We start from the raw sequence: 18,868 nt of genomic DNA on the forward strand, positions 1-18,868 counted from the left end.
TGTGTTCGTGTGTTGGATAAAATTAACCGTAGTATGTGGAGGTTTAGTAAGTGTAAGAAAACCTGGTGATGGAAAAATTAAAAGTGTACTGCACTTCTGCCATGAAAATTTCGTTCAAATTTTTTCAGTTGAAGATAAGATTATTCGTAACTTTTTTCTTATTAAATAGAGCGAACAAAATTAAATGCGAATTAATAACTTAATTTGTTTAATCTCTGCACTCATATTCACAAATTTTAAATAAAATTAAGTGTTAAATTTCACGAGTGTTTCTTTCTTTTTCGTCGGTTTCAGGCAGGCAATCACTGTCCTACTTAAAGTACAAAAATTAAGCAATATTGAAGCCCTTTAGTCGGAATTTCTCTTTTGAGAAAATACAGAAAATGTTTTTAATTACAGAAAAATTTGTTGCAAGGACGCATTTGACTACTCTTGGTGTATTTCCTGGATGAAATATTGGACGTCTCTAAATTCCCCTCGTCTTCGACAGATGATGGGCAGCTGAAACCAAGATCGTTGGTAATTCATGTAGAACTTTCTCTTCATATAGGCCTTTTGAATGAGGAAGTAAATAATAGATTCATAGAATAAAGTCGATTAGGATATGAGCACGTCATTGGAATACAAGTACTGTTATGGCCAACCAACGTGTTGTAGAATAATGGAACGTAAGACCTTCATATATAAATGAAAAATTAGCAGATCAAATTCTCGAGGTAGTACATTTCAGCATGTATCGGCTTTTCTATTTGCAATTAAAAATGCAGTACGGGTATTCAACCCCAATTATATGGTCTGTTTCGTCGGTGCACCGTCGACAGCAGAAATAACAAGGGAGTGTTTTTACTTGAACTTTCTTGGATCTTAGCTTTAAGCTTCGCCTTATGAGGTCGAGAACAATCTAGACGATCAGAATTGCCCTCCGTCGTTCTGTTCTCCAGAATGAACAGTCCGTAGATATCAAAGTCTACGTAATTTTAACAATCGAATAGGGTGGCTTGTAAATAAAGTGGGGTTATCGACATTAAGACATGTTGCGTGTATTACTCTTAAATTTAGTTTAGAGAGCGTTTAATTATTTATTGGTTCACGACTTTAACACAAGAGAATTTCTGCGTGCCTGAATGCGTTCACACGATGGGTTTGACTACGTCCGCATTCCCGGACTTTGAGGAGTTGAGAAGGGTGCCCAAAAGTAACTGATTTTAATTTCTAACCACGTTCTCACTAAATGTTGAAATTGAGTACTAATCACACCATAGTGAAAGTGTGCAATCTGGACAAAGATTTGAGCCGTTGTCCCCAAAAGAGACAGCGTGGTATAGTGGTTACAAAAACATGTAAGAACTCAGTTAACAGGTGGTTCTCTATGCAAACACTTGTGTGCTTCACTTTTAAGTTGTATATTTTACTACTCGCTTCATGACTTGTTCCTGTAAACTGTGGCATTACAAACATACCACGGAAATTGTAAATATACTTATTTGAGACGGTAGGATTCAAACCAGGGACATTGCTTCAATTTAGAAACACGGAGATAATTTAAAAAATAGTGTATGTTAACAAGGCGTCACGAACGCTTCAGATATTTAAAAAGAAATGCCGAGATGTGATAAACACATGCGTTAAAACATCCTTCGAAAACCGAATCTATGTTACAGCAAAAATAAGTGGATTCAAAAGTAACGTAAATTACAGAAAAAAATTCTAAATTAACGAAAATACATTAACCCCTCCCTAAAATACTTTAAACTTAAAATTATCTGAGAAAAGAAACACAGTAAAGAAACCAGAAGTGACACAAAACATTTGCACATGTAAAACTCGATGGATAAACGCGGTATGAACGAGGGCTGTAACCCTTCCATCAGGCGCAAATGCTTGTTAGTGCAAGAAATTTCTGCACGTGTCATCCAGCACCTTGTAAGGTGGCATTGCTGGTCTTTTTGGTAATTAAGACTCCCCCCCTCTGCATACTCCAAGAATTCGGTGTCTAATGTGGAAGATTGGATTTTATAATGCGGTCAAATTCTATTCATATAATAATAATAATAATAATAATAATAATAATAATAATAATAAATAACAATAATAATAAAATAATAATAAAATAATAATAATAATAAAATAATAATAATAATAATAAAATAATAATATAATAATAATAAAATAACAATAATATAATAATGATAATAATATAATAATAACATAATAAAATAATAATATAATAATAATAAAATAATAATAATAAAATAATAATAATAAAACAATAATATAATAATGATAATAAAATAGTAGTAATAATAATAATAATAATAATAATAATAATAATAATAATAATAATAATAATAATAATTCGTGTTGAATTTAGAAACCACAGGTGAACAGGTAAACGAGATCAGTTATAATGAAATTATTGTGTATGGATTTACTAGTTTGAGACTCGGTTCTTACTCTGTACGTAATACTCAAAGTGCCTATATGTTTGTTCATAGCATGTACTGCACATCTACAAGGCTGTGGCTGAAGTACGTGGCCTGCCGTTAGTGCAGTTGCTGAAATATGTTGGTGCAACGTACCCAGTGGAGCAGAAAGTGAGGTCCGGAGTTCAGTAAGGTAAGGACTTGATAATATCTTTAACCTTGTTTCTTATATTTAAATGTAAATTACGAATCTTTCAAGAAGATCTCTGTTCTCAAATAAATTGCAAAATTGTAATTTATATTGCAGGGTTATGTCAGATCTAACAATTTTTCGGGTTCACCGATGTGGAGTAACGGCTAACTTGCCTGACCGTGAAACGAGAGGGCCCATTTTCAAATCCTAGTTGGGACAAGTTACCTGGTTGAAGTTTTTCCACGGTTTTCCCTCAACCTATTAAGAGCAAATGCTGGGTAACTTCCGACGCTGAACCCTGAAATCATTTCGCTGGCACTATCAACTTCCGCTCACTCAGATGCTAGATAACCATAGCAGTTGATAAGGAGTCATAGAATAATCAATTAAAGATAATTTGGTAAATAAGTTAGGCTACATCATCTGGTAGCACGTCTAAAGTCACTAGGATAGTCTAGAAAATGAGGACACTCCTAGAAACGGGATGTGAATAATGTCCAAGCTATGTCAGCAGCTAGTCCAAATTCTCTTTTGTTTCACAGCATATCAACGAACAGGTTTCTATAGCAACAGTACAAATCATCCTTGTTATTTAGTCCATATTTCAGCGCTACAAACGTAAGGAGGGGATTTGCCATTACGCGAACAAGGATTGCTAAACAGTTCACCTTCGCCTCTGAGAAAGGGGCTAAGCACCTCTGACTTCTGGTCCGTCACCCAGTGACCTCAGTCACTGCCCTTTCTTTTACTTAAATAATCAGTCGCCAAACCCTCCCCAACCTTATAAAAATCTTCGGTATATATCTATTACAGATAATACTTAAATATTCCTATTTCTTTTGTACTAGTCATTGATTTGCTCTTTTCGTTTTTCAGATGTTGCCACTACTTCCGCGTCTATTACGAAGAAGCCCAAAGGGAAGCTTTTCACCTCGCTGATGTAAGTCGTTAGTGATTTATAATGGCGCAGTAGAACTTATCAGTCAATAACTTTTTTCATTCTGTAGCCAAATGATGATCAGGGTAAATGTGGGATGGACTATTCTTATCAATTATAACCTAGCTCAGAATTTGAACATGTCGAATTCATGTGATATTCCTACAGCTCTTGTTTAGTAATGGGTCGCCACCACATCTCTGTATTCGTGCTCACCATCACTTTCTAATTGCAGTAACACATAGAAACTTTCATCGACGTGTGCATTCATCTTGTTTTACCTTTACCACCCCTATTACTATAATACATCCCCTCAATTTACTATCTAACCTCTCACCTTGAAAACTTTCCCTTCTATCTAGTGGTCACCTCACCACTTTTATTGCCTACTCAAATTGAAGTTCTTCCTATCGTATAAAACTTTCCTAATTTGTATACTATAACTTCCACTAACACTACTTAATCATAATCATCCACTTTCATCTGCACTTCTACCTCTCCTCACTCTGTCATCGCTCTTATCCCCTATTTCTTCACTAGTCACTGAATCTGTTTACTTGTTCACTTCCACCCCGATAACTTCTTCGCTAGGCACTGTTCACTCAAATGATTGAACTGATACATACTTAGTGGCTTTCAAGGAACCCGGAGGTTCATTGCCGCCCTCACATAAGCCCGCCATCGGTCCCTATCCTGAGCAAGATTAATCCAGTCTATATCATATCTCACCTCCCTCAAATCCATTTTAATATCTTTCCATCTACGTCTCGGCCTACCTAAAGGTCTTTTTCCTTCCGGCCTCCCAACTAACACTCTATATGCATTTCTGGATTCGCCCATACGTGCTACATGCCCTGCCCATCTCAAACGTCTGGATTTAATGTTCCTAATTATGTCAGGTGAAGAATACAATGCGTGCAGTTCTGTGTTGTGTAACTTTCTCCATTCTCCTGTAACTTCATCCCGCCTAGCCCCAAATATTTTCCTAAACACCTTATTCTCAAACACCCTTAACCTATGTTCCTCTCTCAAAGTGAGAGTCCAAGTTTCACAACCATACAGAACAACCGGTAATATAACTGTTTTATAAATTCTAACTTTCAAATTTTTTGACAGCAGACTAGATGACAAAAGCTTATAACATAAAATTCAAAGTGTAAAGATCTATCCAAAATTATAAAACCAGTTCAAATTTAGATATCTGGGCGTTAACTTGAAATCAGGTAAATTAATTTGCATCTACAAAAAGATCATCGATGAAGAATTATAAAGCACAGCGTTGCTATGTCTACATGATTTTTATAGGCCTGGCTTGCTTCGGTTACCTCGGAGACGTGCTACTCTGGTTACAGATAGATACGCCGCTGTCTGCTGACATCTGTTATGTTACGAGTGTTCTTGACATTTAAAAATTAAATTTACACGTAAACGTACGCTCTGGGTTACGGTCAAAGACGGCGATAGAGTTGTAACACAATAATTCCTACACAAAATGAACACTGCACATAGTCGCTTGTATATAACATTTTACGAGTATAACGGGGGAAAAAGTGAAGGAACTTAAAATAAAAAACAGAAGAAAACTAAGGCAACATTCCAGGTACGTTCGTATGAAAATGGGGGCACAAAACCGCAGGAATTGGGCAGGGGGAACCCGTGTTTGTGCCCCGAGGCTGGGATTTAGATACACACTACAATCCAAAAGTTACCTTTTTAACTCGTTAAAGACACTTGGGACGCGTCCACTTCTGTTCTTCTGCTCTAGAATATTTTTCGTTATCTTAAAGTTTGTTTTGATTAATTTTCACTCTTGGCTAAGTTTTAAATGCATAAATATACCATTTATAGCAAACAACGAAAACCAAATCTAAAATTTAAATATTAATTGTCAATTATTCGTATTTTTAAATAAATTTGTGAAAATCATTTGGCCACGTTTCTTTGTCAGTATGACTCAAGGAGAATACGGAAGAGGTTTATTATTTTATTTGTGGGTATAGAGGGAACTTGACGACAAATTTATAATTTCGTTAAATTTTTTCAAAACTATAAAACATGCATTGGTCAACACTTTACATTTGCCAATGGTAAAAGTGCAGTAGATTAGTCTGTGCGTAACAAAACTTTCCTGGCCAATTAGTGAACAGTGTCTTATGTTAGTCCATGTCTGTGCGGTGTGTCAGTGTTGTAGTTATGGTTGAGTATGTTGTTAAAATATTGGCGATGGAAGTTATTCTAGAAATAGATTTTGAAAATCAGCTGAGTTGTAAATGTGATCCATATCTTCATGGTAATGAAATTGGTGGTGGTGGTGGTGGTGGTGGTGGTGAAAAATACTTACCATACTGCACTTCTACCATTATGAAATGTGACTTTTAAATTTTAAATAAGTATATATGCATCTGTTAAATTGTTTAAACGGAAAATTGTGTTTATACTTACGTTCAGTAGGAAAGGATACCTACAAATAAAATTTGAGTGAAATTATATTCTAAAACATTACAAATTCAATAAAAATGTATCTTACATTGCAAGTAAAGATTACCTCTAATCAGATGGGAACTTCCATTAGACAACACGTTAATCGAAAGTGTGGAAAACCTTGAACGAATATTAGGCTTACTAATTATGGTTTGTTGTTTAATTTCAAAATGTTACATGTTTCGGTAACTTTTACACAAATTTGCTAGCATAGCCTACATGTTAATTGTCAGGTGTTACTTCTCCTTCACTGGGTGGAGATACTTACAAATGGCTTTTAAGGAACCCGGAGGTTCATTGCCGCCCTCACATAAACCCGCCATCGGTCCCTATCCTGAGCAAGGTTAATCCAGTCCCTACCATCATATCCCACCTCCCTCAAAACCATTTTAATATTATCCTCCCATCCACTTCTCGGCCTCCCTAAAGGTCTTTTTCCCTCCGGTCTCCCAACTAACACTCTGTGTGCATTTCTGTATTCGCCCATACGTGCTACATGCCCTGCCCATTTCAAACGTCTGGATTTAATGTTCCTAATTATGTCAGGTGAGGAATACAATGCGTGCAGTTCTGCGTTGTGTAACTTTCTCCATTCTCCTGTAACTTCATCCCTCTTAGCCCCAAATATTTTCCTAAGCACCTTATTCTCAAATACCCTTAATCTCTGTTCCTCTCTTAAAGTGAGAGTTCAAGTTTCACAGCCATAAAGAACAACCGGTAATATAACTGTTTTATAAATTCTAACTTTCAGATTTTTTGACAGCAGACTGGATGACAAAAGCTTCTCAACCGAATAATAACAGGCATTTCCCATATTTATTCTGTGTTTAATTTCCTCCCTTGTGTCATTTATATTTGTTACTGTTGCTCCAAGATATTTGAATTTGCGTGGAGATACTGCTACAAAAATTAGAAGCGAAGAGAGTTGCATTTTATATAGGAAATTAATGAACTTGATAAAAAAGAAACTTTTAATTTGGATGTACATATACTTACCTTGCAAAGGAGATCGTGTTCAGCTGTGTACTAAGTTCTGTTATTAAATTTCTCTAAACCTAATAATTTCTCTAGGAAAACGTGACAAATATGCTCTGAAAGGCAATACAAATAATAGCCTTTGTAACTTGAAGGATTAGTGAAAATAAAACTTACGAGGGTTATTTTTGCGTGTGTTTATATGTATAATATGTAATCTTACTTAAATCTTGGTATATTCTTGGTATAAATTGTGACAAATTACTTATTTTTGTCGAGGATTGTTGCCGAGAGATTTTTGCAACTAGAAGATGGGAATCAATGCCATGGGACCAGATTATGGTGAACATCGTTCCTCATTTGTTAGTCGGTAAGTTCAGTTAATAAGTCACATAATTTCTTAAATTGATTACCATTGTGTTGTAAGAAATAAACTATGTAAATAATGTAAAATTTTAGTCTTTGAAGAAAGAACGGTGTAATTTAGGTGTTAATATAAATTTGTTCTTTATCAGGACACACTATAATAATTGCACTATCAAATAAAACAACGCAAATTTATGAAAGTGTGACAGGTCTACTTGTTTTACAAGATTGCCTTGTATCTATTTTGTAGTTAACAAAAATTGATTTCACAACAAAAGAGTACAGGGGGAAAAAGGGGGAATGTCCACTTTCAGGCAAAACTCAGATTTCCATTCGCCTATATACTTCATATGAAGTGAATTCATTCTACACTTAGAACAGGGGAAGAAAGTTCTGTTACAGAATAACTGCTGGTTAATTTCTCAGTATTATATTCGGAATGATAGAGTTTCACATTTTAAAATTGGTTTCCTGAGAATTGTTTAAAAGTGGACATCCCCCCTTTTCCCCTGAACGCAAGTGAACCCGATTCAAGTTCAGAATAGTTCTGCACAAACTGATAATATTGGTAATCTTAGTTGATGTGCATTTAACAAAACTTATTTTTGTAAAAAAAAATCGAAGTTCAAATTTCTGGCCCTGCTTTGAATTCGTAAAATCAGAACTGTGAAATAAGTTGCACAAATAAGAATAATTTCAAGTTTGTAGATTAATAGAAAGCAATAGCTATATTATACCGGTACTCTAAAAATAGAGAATCATGATCCCTTCACTTTTTGGCTACAAATTTAGGAAATAGTCCAAAGTGCGAAATAAATCTATTCTCTGTGCTAAAAACTAGATTTGTTACTTGAGAAAATTTCACTTTCATGAACAAAGGATTGTATTCATATTCTTCTATAATTGCAGAACTTTTAATAGGTAACTACCATTCAAATGTTTGAAAAGTGTAAGCAATTCTTAAGCTTGAAATTCCTTAACTGATATAATAATTTGAATTGCGAAAATAATTTAATTAAATTTTATTCAAATTCTTAATTCATGTAAGCTCGAGGTATTAGAATACATACCTTGCATGAAGCTTTCAACTTAACTTAGAGCATAATATAATCCAGCCTATAAAAGGGAATGAATACACCTTGAATAGCCACAGAACGCAGAAGTGAGAGTTTTCGAATTGGTCACTCGGAATGCATATTAATTTCTGAATTACGTTTACTCTCACTACAAAACTTCTAAGAATCAGGTACTCTGAACATAAACTTAACTTTTTGACATTAATTCAGATGCCAGAAAAACTTAATTTCGTTAGAAATACACTCAGGGACAAAAAAAACCGGACACTTCTATATTTGCTTGTATTTTGTTGCCAATTATTTCAAAATGAAACAAAACCCATTTAAACAAAATAATGTTTCATTTAGCACCTTATACGACAACATTTGAAAAAAAAATCTCTGATGAGAAAATTTACAAAAAATTACAAAGGGCGTATAACTATGGCATCGTTTGGTCTGTTTTTTCCATTTTATGGTGCCTTAAACATTAAAAACTCTTTTTAGTAACGGGTATTACCCCCTCTGGCTTGAATAACTGCATCCATACGTCTTGGCATGCTCTCAATTTGGTTAGCAATGTCTTCTTGATGAATAAGTTCCCATTCTTCGCCAAGTGCTCGCCTCAACTCTTATAACGATTCTGGTCTCGGTCGTCTATTCTTAACACGCCGTCCCAGTATGTCCCACACGTGTTCAATTGGGTTCATGTCTGGACTCCTTGCTGGCCATGGAAGAACATGGATTCCCACTTCTTGGAGATAATCTCCGACCGCATGGGCAATATGCGGCCGTGCATCATCATGCATTAAAACAAAATTATCGCCTACAAATTGGCCAAATGGCACAACATGATCAGCCAAACGTTTATTTCTATACCTATCAGTTGTTAGTCTTCCATTTTCAACAAAAACCAACTCTGTACGAGCACCCGTACACACTCCTGCCCAAACCATCACTCCACCACCGCCATACGGCACATTTTCGGAAATGCAACACTGTGAAAATCGTTCTCCCCTCCTTCTCCAAACTCTTTCACGTCCATCAGGTGAGCACAGATTGAAACGGGACTCATCGGTGAACAGAACAAGCTCCACTGTCCATTTCTCCAATCCCTGTGATCATTTGCAAAACGCAGTCGTTCAACTCTGTGCATCCTGAGAAGTCTGGGACCAGTTGCAGGTCTACTTGATATCAGTCCACTTGCTTTCAACCTCCTTCTAACTGTTTTGGCCGAAACTGGGCGTCCATGCATGTTAACAAATTGCTGGGCTACACTAGTAGCTGGCAGGTTGCGCTCCCTAAGAACTCTCAACACCACATACCTGTCTTCATTTGGATTTGTAGCTCTTGGACGACCCGAACCTGGTCTTCTGGTATATTCTAGGGTCTCTCTATACCATTTTATGGCATCATGGGTTGTGCTTCTAGCCATATTCATAACATTTGCAATGTAACGTACACTGCGTCCATCATCGTAAAGGACTACAGCTCGAGCCACATCTTCAGGTCGCATCTTGTTTTAAGACAATGTTACAACCCCACTTAAACTCAGAAAATGTAAAAATAAAGAAATAACGAATGATAACGATAATGAAGCACAAAATGGTTGAGACAAAATTGTTATAGCTGAGACTCCGAAAGCAAAATTGGAATATTTGGTTGTAATGGCTTCTTTATAAAACAAAAAAACAATCAACAATGTATACACGTCTCCATAACAACAGATGGCTACCATAATATTGTATGAGAAGATAATGTTTTGCAAAATACCAGCAAATATTAAAGTGTCCGGTTTTTTTTTGTCCCTGAGTGTATAAAAAACTTACACTTAACCCTTAAACTGGCAAAGCTTCATTTCTCACACTAGTTTATTGAACCTTGTCGGACCGTAAAGAAAACAACTATCGCCATGTCCGTATTTTATATGTTGTACAATACTATAGTATTGTAAAATTTTAATTCTCGTACCAATTTTTTTCTATTCTGTTAAAATTATAGCATATAGGCTATTAACCTGTTGTATCCTACAGGATACTTTGAGAATTTAAGAGTTAAATAACACGTGAAATATGAACGCACAGCGGATATCTTGTTTTAATCTTCTGGCATTGCCTCAAACTGTTCCTTCACTCTGTTTATATTTTGTTCATGTATTGAATTCTAAAATGTTTTCCTTGTTATCTCAGATCTAGGCGAGATGTATGACAACAGACAATACGGTTCCTTAACAAGAGGATCTTCAGGCAGATATCTGGAGCCGCACTAAGTTAAGTATCAGATGAAAGATTTTATACTTTTCATTGTGGTTGTGTAGACGAAAGTTCAATTTCCAGCAGTGTTGACGTATATTAAAAGTTTCGGTCTAGACAGTTCTATTGTCAGGGCCGTGTTGCAAAAGAAATGGTATCCGTTTTTGTTCTGTCCGATATCTAGCTAGCCAAACTGGTGTAAATAGAGCAGGCAACTCTTCACACCTTGGGAGGGACAATCTTAGTAGTTCAGGAACGTAGAAAGTTAAAAGTGTAATATGCAGTTAGCGAAAAAAAAAATTTTCAGAGAGTCAAATGAATTCTTAAATTATAATAATTATAAAAATTAACGATTTTATTTAACAGGTTCCTGAGCAGTACAGACACTTTTTAAGAACTATAGCATTTGCAGTTTGTGTAGTTCACTCTACATAAACAAGAGACTTCGTGAATAAAATAAGACGGTGAAACACGATTCCTCCTTAATTTATGTATGTCTGATGTGTTCTAGAATAACGTTTAATACTGGTTGGCGAGTTGGTATAGCGCTGGCCTTCTATGCCTAAGGTTGCGGCTTCGATCCCGGGCCAGGTCGATGGCACTTAAGTGTGCTTAAATGCTACAGGCTCATGTCAGTAGATTTATTGGCATGTAAAAACTCCTGCGCGACAAAATTCCGGCACATCCGGCGACGCTGATATAATCTCTGCAGTTGCGAGCGTCGTTAAATAAAACATAACATTTAACATTAACGTTTAATTGAAATTATTTTACACTGGAAATAACTTCCGTGTGCTCAACCTAACAAAATTGAATATGATTGTACTGTACATATTGTACACAGCCTATAAAACGCTTTATAATAAATTAGTTATTAACATATTCAATTTATATATCCATGTCGCTAATTTTGTATCCTACTTTCCATAAACTGCGAGCAATGAATTTTCCAATGTTGTCCTGGAAAATGTTTCCAAATCATTATTTAATTTAAAATTATATATAGTTCTAATACGTAACTCCATTAATAAACTGCATGCGATCGAAGCAATAATGAAAATGAGAAAATTTCATCGTCTATTTCGTCATTGTCATTTTATGTAACACTGCATTCGTCCTAAACAGCTTTAGATCCAGATGTCCGTGTGAAGATTTGGAAGTGTTGAGTTAGCTGTGTTGTCACGCTTTTCTACATTTCATTGTACACTAACGTGTTTATTGTTTAGGAATCTTGCAACTTAATACACCAATCAAAATTTCCCACAAAGTTATTTCTGAATCCAGATAGCAATATGCATACTTCGATATTTCATTGGAGTCTTTAAATTTACAAAATTGGTAACATTGGCACTTATGAGAAAGCGATAATACATAAATTTTATTTAGTTGTACTTCATTTGTTTTAGTGCTTGCTTATTTTCTGATGTTAATTTTAAAATGATTTTGTGTTCTCCTATGTGAAATGAATTTGATTAATTTTCTGAAAATTTCGACACTGCAAAGATATTTTCTTTCACGTGTGTTAGAGTAAGGATAATTGTATGAAGTGTTGTATGTGTGACGTGCTGTTATTTAAAGAAATTCTAGATTTAATAGTATTGTTGTCTGAATTGTCTCACTGAGTGTTTTGTTTACTATGATCGATAGTTTTCATTATTTTACTATTTCAGCTTACTCTCAGTTTTAGAAAATAAAAATTTGTGACTAATAATTTTATTCTGTAAACGTAAATATCAACATTTCCACACTCAGAAACTGATGTACTGTATGATTAAATTTTTAGGGTTCTGCGACACTTTTTATACTTTCTCGTTGATTTCTATGACAGTTTTATTAATTGGTACAGCCTGTTTTTAACATTTGCCTTATACTGTCTTAATGCGAATTGATATATTAAATTCAGTATAATAGTTTATTAATCTGTAGGCTAATTTTGATTATTATGATTATACTGGCAATAATAGTTCCGATATTTTTTACCGTTCTGTGAGAAAAAGAGCAAAAATTTTTTATATGTAAATTTATACATTGTTTTTTCGTGATCTCTGTAAAATTTCCGATTTGGTAATATTTTAAATGTGAAGGGTTCTGAAGAAGTGTTCATTTTTTTTAACTGAGTAAGTTGCCTCATTCAGTCAATGCTTTTCTGTGTCTGATGGTGCAAATGAATGACTAATTTAAACAAATTTCATTTGAGTGTTGCATACTTCTGCTAGTCTTGATTAAGTTGTGGAACATGAATCTCATATGTCCAGTAGAAATTATTCAGTGCATGTTTGTATCTTTTCAGAAGCACAAAATTCAAAGTTGCTGTAATGCAGATATATTCAGCTTTCGACTAAATTTATGACAGTTCTTAAAAGCATCATGTACCATCTGCATTGTCAACTTTTCTCTTGCGAAATTCATGCCAAGTTATTTGTGAAGTTGTAACTACTCGGGTAACACTTTACGTAATGCAAATTTTTAATATAAAAATTTCGTTTGAAATAATTTAGAAAAATAATAATGCAATTCATGTAACTCAAAAACTATTGAATTAAAATTTTAATTGGAAAGTTATTGACATTAGTCAAAATTTTGTACGTGATCACGTATATCTTAGAATGCTCATGCCATCTTTTGTCTCGAAATTTAGATTGTGATTTCCCTAGAATTGCTTCATATCAATATCGATTTTATTTAATTCTCTCTTCTGTGAAACTTGTGCCCTTCTTTAAAAAATCGTAGAAATGCGAAGTGTGTAGTGAAGTGAAACCGTGAACGTGTGATGCGAAATGGGGGAGTGAAATAGTGAATAAAAGGCGAAAGTAAATCAAGACAACTGAAGAAAGAATTGAGAAACTGAAGAAAGAATTGATAAAACTGAAGAAAATTTAGAAAACTGAAGAAAATTGACAAATCTGAAGAAAATTGAGAAATCTGAAGAAAGAATTCAGGATACTGAAGAATAGTCAATAAAACAAAAAATATCGAAGAAACTAATCGTAAAATGATACAAAAATCTATGAAGATAAAAGAAAGTGAAATTAAATTAGCAAAGGATCGTAATCTGAGGCGCGAAGAGGGCACAAGGTTTTTTTTAAACAACCAATCGCGGAAATTTGTGGACAGTTCTCTGGGAAGTCACATTCACAGTGTGGAACTGAACTAAGTTCCAAAGTTCTTTTGTATATATTTTAAGCCATAGTTTCCTTGCCGGAGCATAGGTAACCCTAGCGGAGGTTTCAGTACCTCAAAGATCGAAGTTGCTTTACATAAACAAAATTCCAATTCAAATCATGGAGGATATTGATGAAAACTTCAGGCTTTTTCCACATGAACGTAATTTAAATGCTGGAACTCACTGATGTTTGAAAACTTCTCGGACAAAACAGTTTCGCAGAAAGAATTGAGAAGCATGTTCCCAATTATAATACCAAAATTTAACTAATGATTTAATTTAGAATTACTTACAAAATTTCAGTGCAAAAAATTATATTTATTTTTTACAGAAAATTTATTGGATGCAGAAGAGAAAATGGCCAAGTTCCACTTTTCCTCGTGTTTCACTGGGGCTCTTCGAGTATTTAAAATATAATTCATTGCCTTTTTCTTACATTTTTAGGATTAAGTTAGTGAGATTGACTATTAATCTACAGGACTGGAAGCCAGTGGTCTATTTTCACAGAATAGCAAAATGTTTTCAGTTCTTAAAAATTGCTCTATCAACATTACATCTGTAAGATTTCATAACAATTTTCCTCTGTGATTTTTATATTTTCTGTATATTTTGCCTTAATTTAATTGGATTTATATTTAATTGTTATTAATATTACATATTTATGGCTTTTAAGGAACCCGGAGGTTCTCATCTCTAGTTGGTTAATTTTAAATCCGTTTTATAACCTTGACGAATTTTTTGATTGTACAATTTCTTTGTAATTTTTCCATTTTAACTGACCTTGTCTATACATACTGTTTTTAGACATGTAATTTAAACTGTTAAACTATTGCCGCCCTCACATAAGCCCGCCATCGTTCCCTATCCTGTGTAAGGTTATTCCAGTCTTTACCATCACATCCCACCTCTCTCAAATCCATTTTAATATTATCCGCCCATCTACGTTTCGACCTCCCCAAAGGTTTTATTAATATTACTAATTTATTTGTTGTATGTGTTATTAATTTACTATAACATTGGGTTACTCTTAACTTCTGGATTATTATGTAATTATCTTATTACTTGACTGTTTTCAGGGTAGAGTACGAACTAATATGTTACTTCTAATAAAAGTTTCTTGCTTTATCTTGGAATGTTATTAGCTGACGAATGTTGATGAAATTTTCTCACTGAAATTCCAAATTTATTTCTACCGCAACAACTTTTTCATTACTTATGGTGCTATGAATCTCGACCATATAAAATATACCTTGATTTGCTTTCACTACTAGCATAACCGTTACTAGGCAACCAAACCCGTTAACTTCCTCAATCTGAATCTGAAATCGACGCACGTTGTTATATTATTTGTATATAAACTTGTTTAAAAGTGATAAATTAAAAATGTATAACACTTGTACAATTTCTCTACCGGTAATTTTTTTCATTGCTCGTGATAACAGTCGCTACTCAACGAATCTCAGTTACGTTTGATTTCTGTAAGAGACTGTCCTTGTAGATTTTATAGAAGTGAACTACGCGTCCTTATTCTGATTTATAATTTAATTTGTGTTACAGACACTATGGTTCGTATTGGATGCATATTTCGCAGTTGAATCGCTCATCGCTTCAGTGTGAAGAATACAATAAAAAACTAACTCCATAGACCATGAAATAAATGTATGCAGACAATTTTGAAATATTTATATAATTTGTAATATAGTGGACATGTGTGTGTTCCTTTTACCTGGAGACGTGAATTAGCCTGAAAATACAGTGTGAATACTACAAAGTTCTTGATACTTCAGTAATGTGTTATGAATGATTTAGGCAGAAATAATGATAGAATAAGATCATAGTGATTTGAACTTCATCTTTGCTAACCACCAATTCCACTTACACGCGCTTGATTTGAACCTGGTCTGCCTGGAGATAAAATACAGTAGTTGTAACACACAGTTAATCAGAACACGTGAAAAACTTCAGTTCACAGTACAAAACTTATAACAACATTGGACATAATGTAGTTACAAGAATTTTGTACAACTTTGGAAGACGAAGTGAAACACAATAACTGAAATTATTGAAGGCAATACGGGAAACCAAATTCGTAATCTTCCAAAACACATTTTAGAGGCGAAACTAGGACACTTTCGACAATGCCTATTTCTTATCCATGTATTTGATGAATTGCAGAAATCTTATCTGATCTATCTCGTCACTAATATCCAAAAATGGGAGTTTAAAATATCTATGATGCTGAACAGCAACCTCTTACATAAAAAATATAAAAGAAAGATTTCACTCCTGATCACATATCAGATTGTCCTTCTCCACATTATAAAATGGCAACATATAAAAGAAAACAACCACTAGGATTTCCAATGTCGAAAATGAATTTTTTGGCAACGACCGCTAGATGGAAGTACTGCTGCAAGCTATTACTTAATGACATTTAATCAAGGTTATAACGTGACTTATTTTACAGTCGCTAGATGGCAGCATAGTGAAATTGATTAAAGTTGTCTTGAAAGTGCATTAGACTGATCAATCTGTTACATGTGATCAGGGATTTCACTTCAGTCCTGTCAAGTAAATCTTCCGAATCCTCTGCAAACACATCTTAAATCAAGGTGTGAATACAAACTTCACAAGAAGAGATTTAAATACTTTTATGTCGAACATTTCTTAGTTTTCGAGATATTAAAACGGGTTTTCGCTCTCCTGTAAAATTGATTTTTTTGACAAACGAGGTTGCTGTTCAGCACTATGGATACACAATAGTGTATTAAGACAGGGTTGGGAAGTGCGTTTTACAAACTAGAGGAAAAGTTTGTAATGCACTTCACAAACATGCATTGTACAACAATTTTTTGCACGATCATATTTTTAAAATTGCAAATACAATACGTTTTGCGTTTAAGATTTAGAGCAATATTATTCCAAAGCCTTTGTAAAACTGCTCTGTAATGGTAACTAAGGTAACAATCAGTGCACTGTAATGGGGCTATTTCAGTACAGTTTTATGTTATGAAGAATGGTTGCCCTAGCAACAAGTTTCTGTGTGGGAATTCTAACTTTCAAGGCCTGACAACAATAGCTGTAAATACAGCAAAAAACAAGATCGTGTGAAAAAATGACATTGTGTTAAAGAGCATCTGAATTCTACATCGTAAGCTAAAAATTAAGTGGGTGAATGGAATAAGGCTCCTTCCAAATCTCTGTTCAAAATGACAGATTTCAGCAAAACATGTGAAATTGTTGCAGTTAACCCAGGACTCTGTATGTCTTCAAATAGGAAGATCGATGTACAATATTGTAGTACCATGCTAAGATAGATGAGCATTGGATAACATTTCGGTAACAGTGTTGCCAAACAGCCATTAATGATTTATTACTAATTCGAGTTTTAAAGTACTTCAAAATACTCTGAAATCATACACGTAAAAATTACCTACACAAAATATATTAGTTGAACTAGACAACATTAGTGTAAAGGCGATTATTGGATGTGTGTTTCTGAATTTTTAAAAGTTAGTCTAAAAAAATTACGACCTAAAACTATTATTATTTCTGGGAATCCTAATAGCAAAGGAACAAAACGCCATAGGAATTCTGCATCGACATTTTGCAAAGGATTTTCCCCTTAAAATGAGTATTACTGAAGAGCTTTCACCCTGTATATTTCCAAATTTTAGAGTAACTTGTTAAGATGTGAAGATTAACTTCCACTAATTTTTTTTTCCTATTTGAAAATTCCACAGTTTTTTAAATACCAAATATCGTATGTTGACTTTATGAAACAACATTCAAAAAACGAAAGAACTATCCTTTTTAGCTGTAGGCACTTAAATGACACACAAATTTAAGAAAACTATGAAACTAGATACACTCAAATCACTGAATAAACAATTACAGTAAGAAATTTCCAATTTTAATGTATTTTTTCTTATCTGCCAAAATGTTTATTTGCTAAGTTTAATCATTCTTTCAAATGACTGGAATCTGCAAAAGATGTGTGCAAGTATTCATTTAATTCATGAAATAATGTTCAAAAACTACAGATGTTTGTAAATACAGATCTTATTGCAAGCTGATGTGAAAATATCTTAATTCTATAGTACATCCATCCACTAAATCAATTTCCATATAATTTTTTTTCGGTTTTGTACGCAATATTCGAGTTACCCTCGATTCAAAACTAGTGAATTTGGAGTAAGCCTAGACAACTGTAGCTGCATGCACAACAGTAATTCACGTGTCTACCACTTGTACTGAATATTTGGCTTACAAATACTCTGGATTTGGAACGTAATTTGACTCTAATATCAATCAAATTTTGTTAATATTATTGTATCCTCTTTTGATATATTGATTGTATTATTGTATTTCTATTTCTATTGTTGTAATTATATTCTGTAGTCTGATGCATTATTATGTATTATATAAATTTGTACTTGACCATGTTAAGCATCTTCCGATGAATTTGAAATTTGAAATAAACATTTGAAATTTGAAAAAAAAAATCGTTTAAAAAGTTTGTAAACTTGAAAGATACAGAGCTTACAAATTCGTACTATATTATAACGAGTGCAAGAGAGTATTAGGAGATTAAAAATTTCGAATTTGTAAAATACAGGATAATTTTTTTATTTTATCTTTCTGTCAAAAGTGAGCGCCCGCACAAACTTCAATTTACGTACCAAATGAAGAAATACAAACCTCTGCAAATAAGTACTTTGCTTTCACAGTGGGGAGGAAAGTCGCTGGTGTTTGTTATATTTCGATACGACTTACTTAATCTGAGGTGCATATCTTAAAATGTAATGCAGCATTTAGCTTGCATTTTTCTGCTGGTATGGTGGGAACACTGTTGGCAACTGACGTCACGTGATTTGTGCTGGAAAAAACAATTTGCTCAAAGTGCTTCATCCTGTAAACTGATGACGTCACTGAACTGCTTTCTTGTTTTTATTTTGGTCTGTACAACTGACTCATAGGTGCCTTGAATACAAATCTTGGGATGCTGTATATGTGTAAGAGC

At 34.0% G+C, this 18,868-nt stretch overlaps 1 protein-coding gene and 1 long non-coding RNA gene across 2 annotated transcripts in view; both read left to right on the forward strand.

The window, feature by feature from the left end:
* The window catches only part of LOC138712269 (reticulocyte-binding protein homolog 2a-like), a 288,362-nt gene that overhangs the window by 29,915 nt on the left and 239,579 nt on the right, over positions 1 to 18,868 (forward strand). The window lies entirely within an intron of this gene.
* Positions 2,506 to 12,442, forward strand: LOC138695227 (uncharacterized). Its single transcript, XR_011331084.1, has 4 exons — positions 2,506 to 2,616; positions 3,493 to 3,556; positions 7,289 to 7,379; positions 10,620 to 12,442. It is a non-coding gene; the product is annotated as an uncharacterized lncRNA (long non-coding RNA).

The sequence above is a fragment of the Periplaneta americana genome, chromosome 2 (assembly GCF_040183065.1).
Source record: "Periplaneta americana isolate PAMFEO1 chromosome 2, P.americana_PAMFEO1_priV1, whole genome shotgun sequence".
NCBI lineage: Eukaryota > Metazoa > Arthropoda > Insecta > Blattodea > Blattidae > Periplaneta > Periplaneta americana.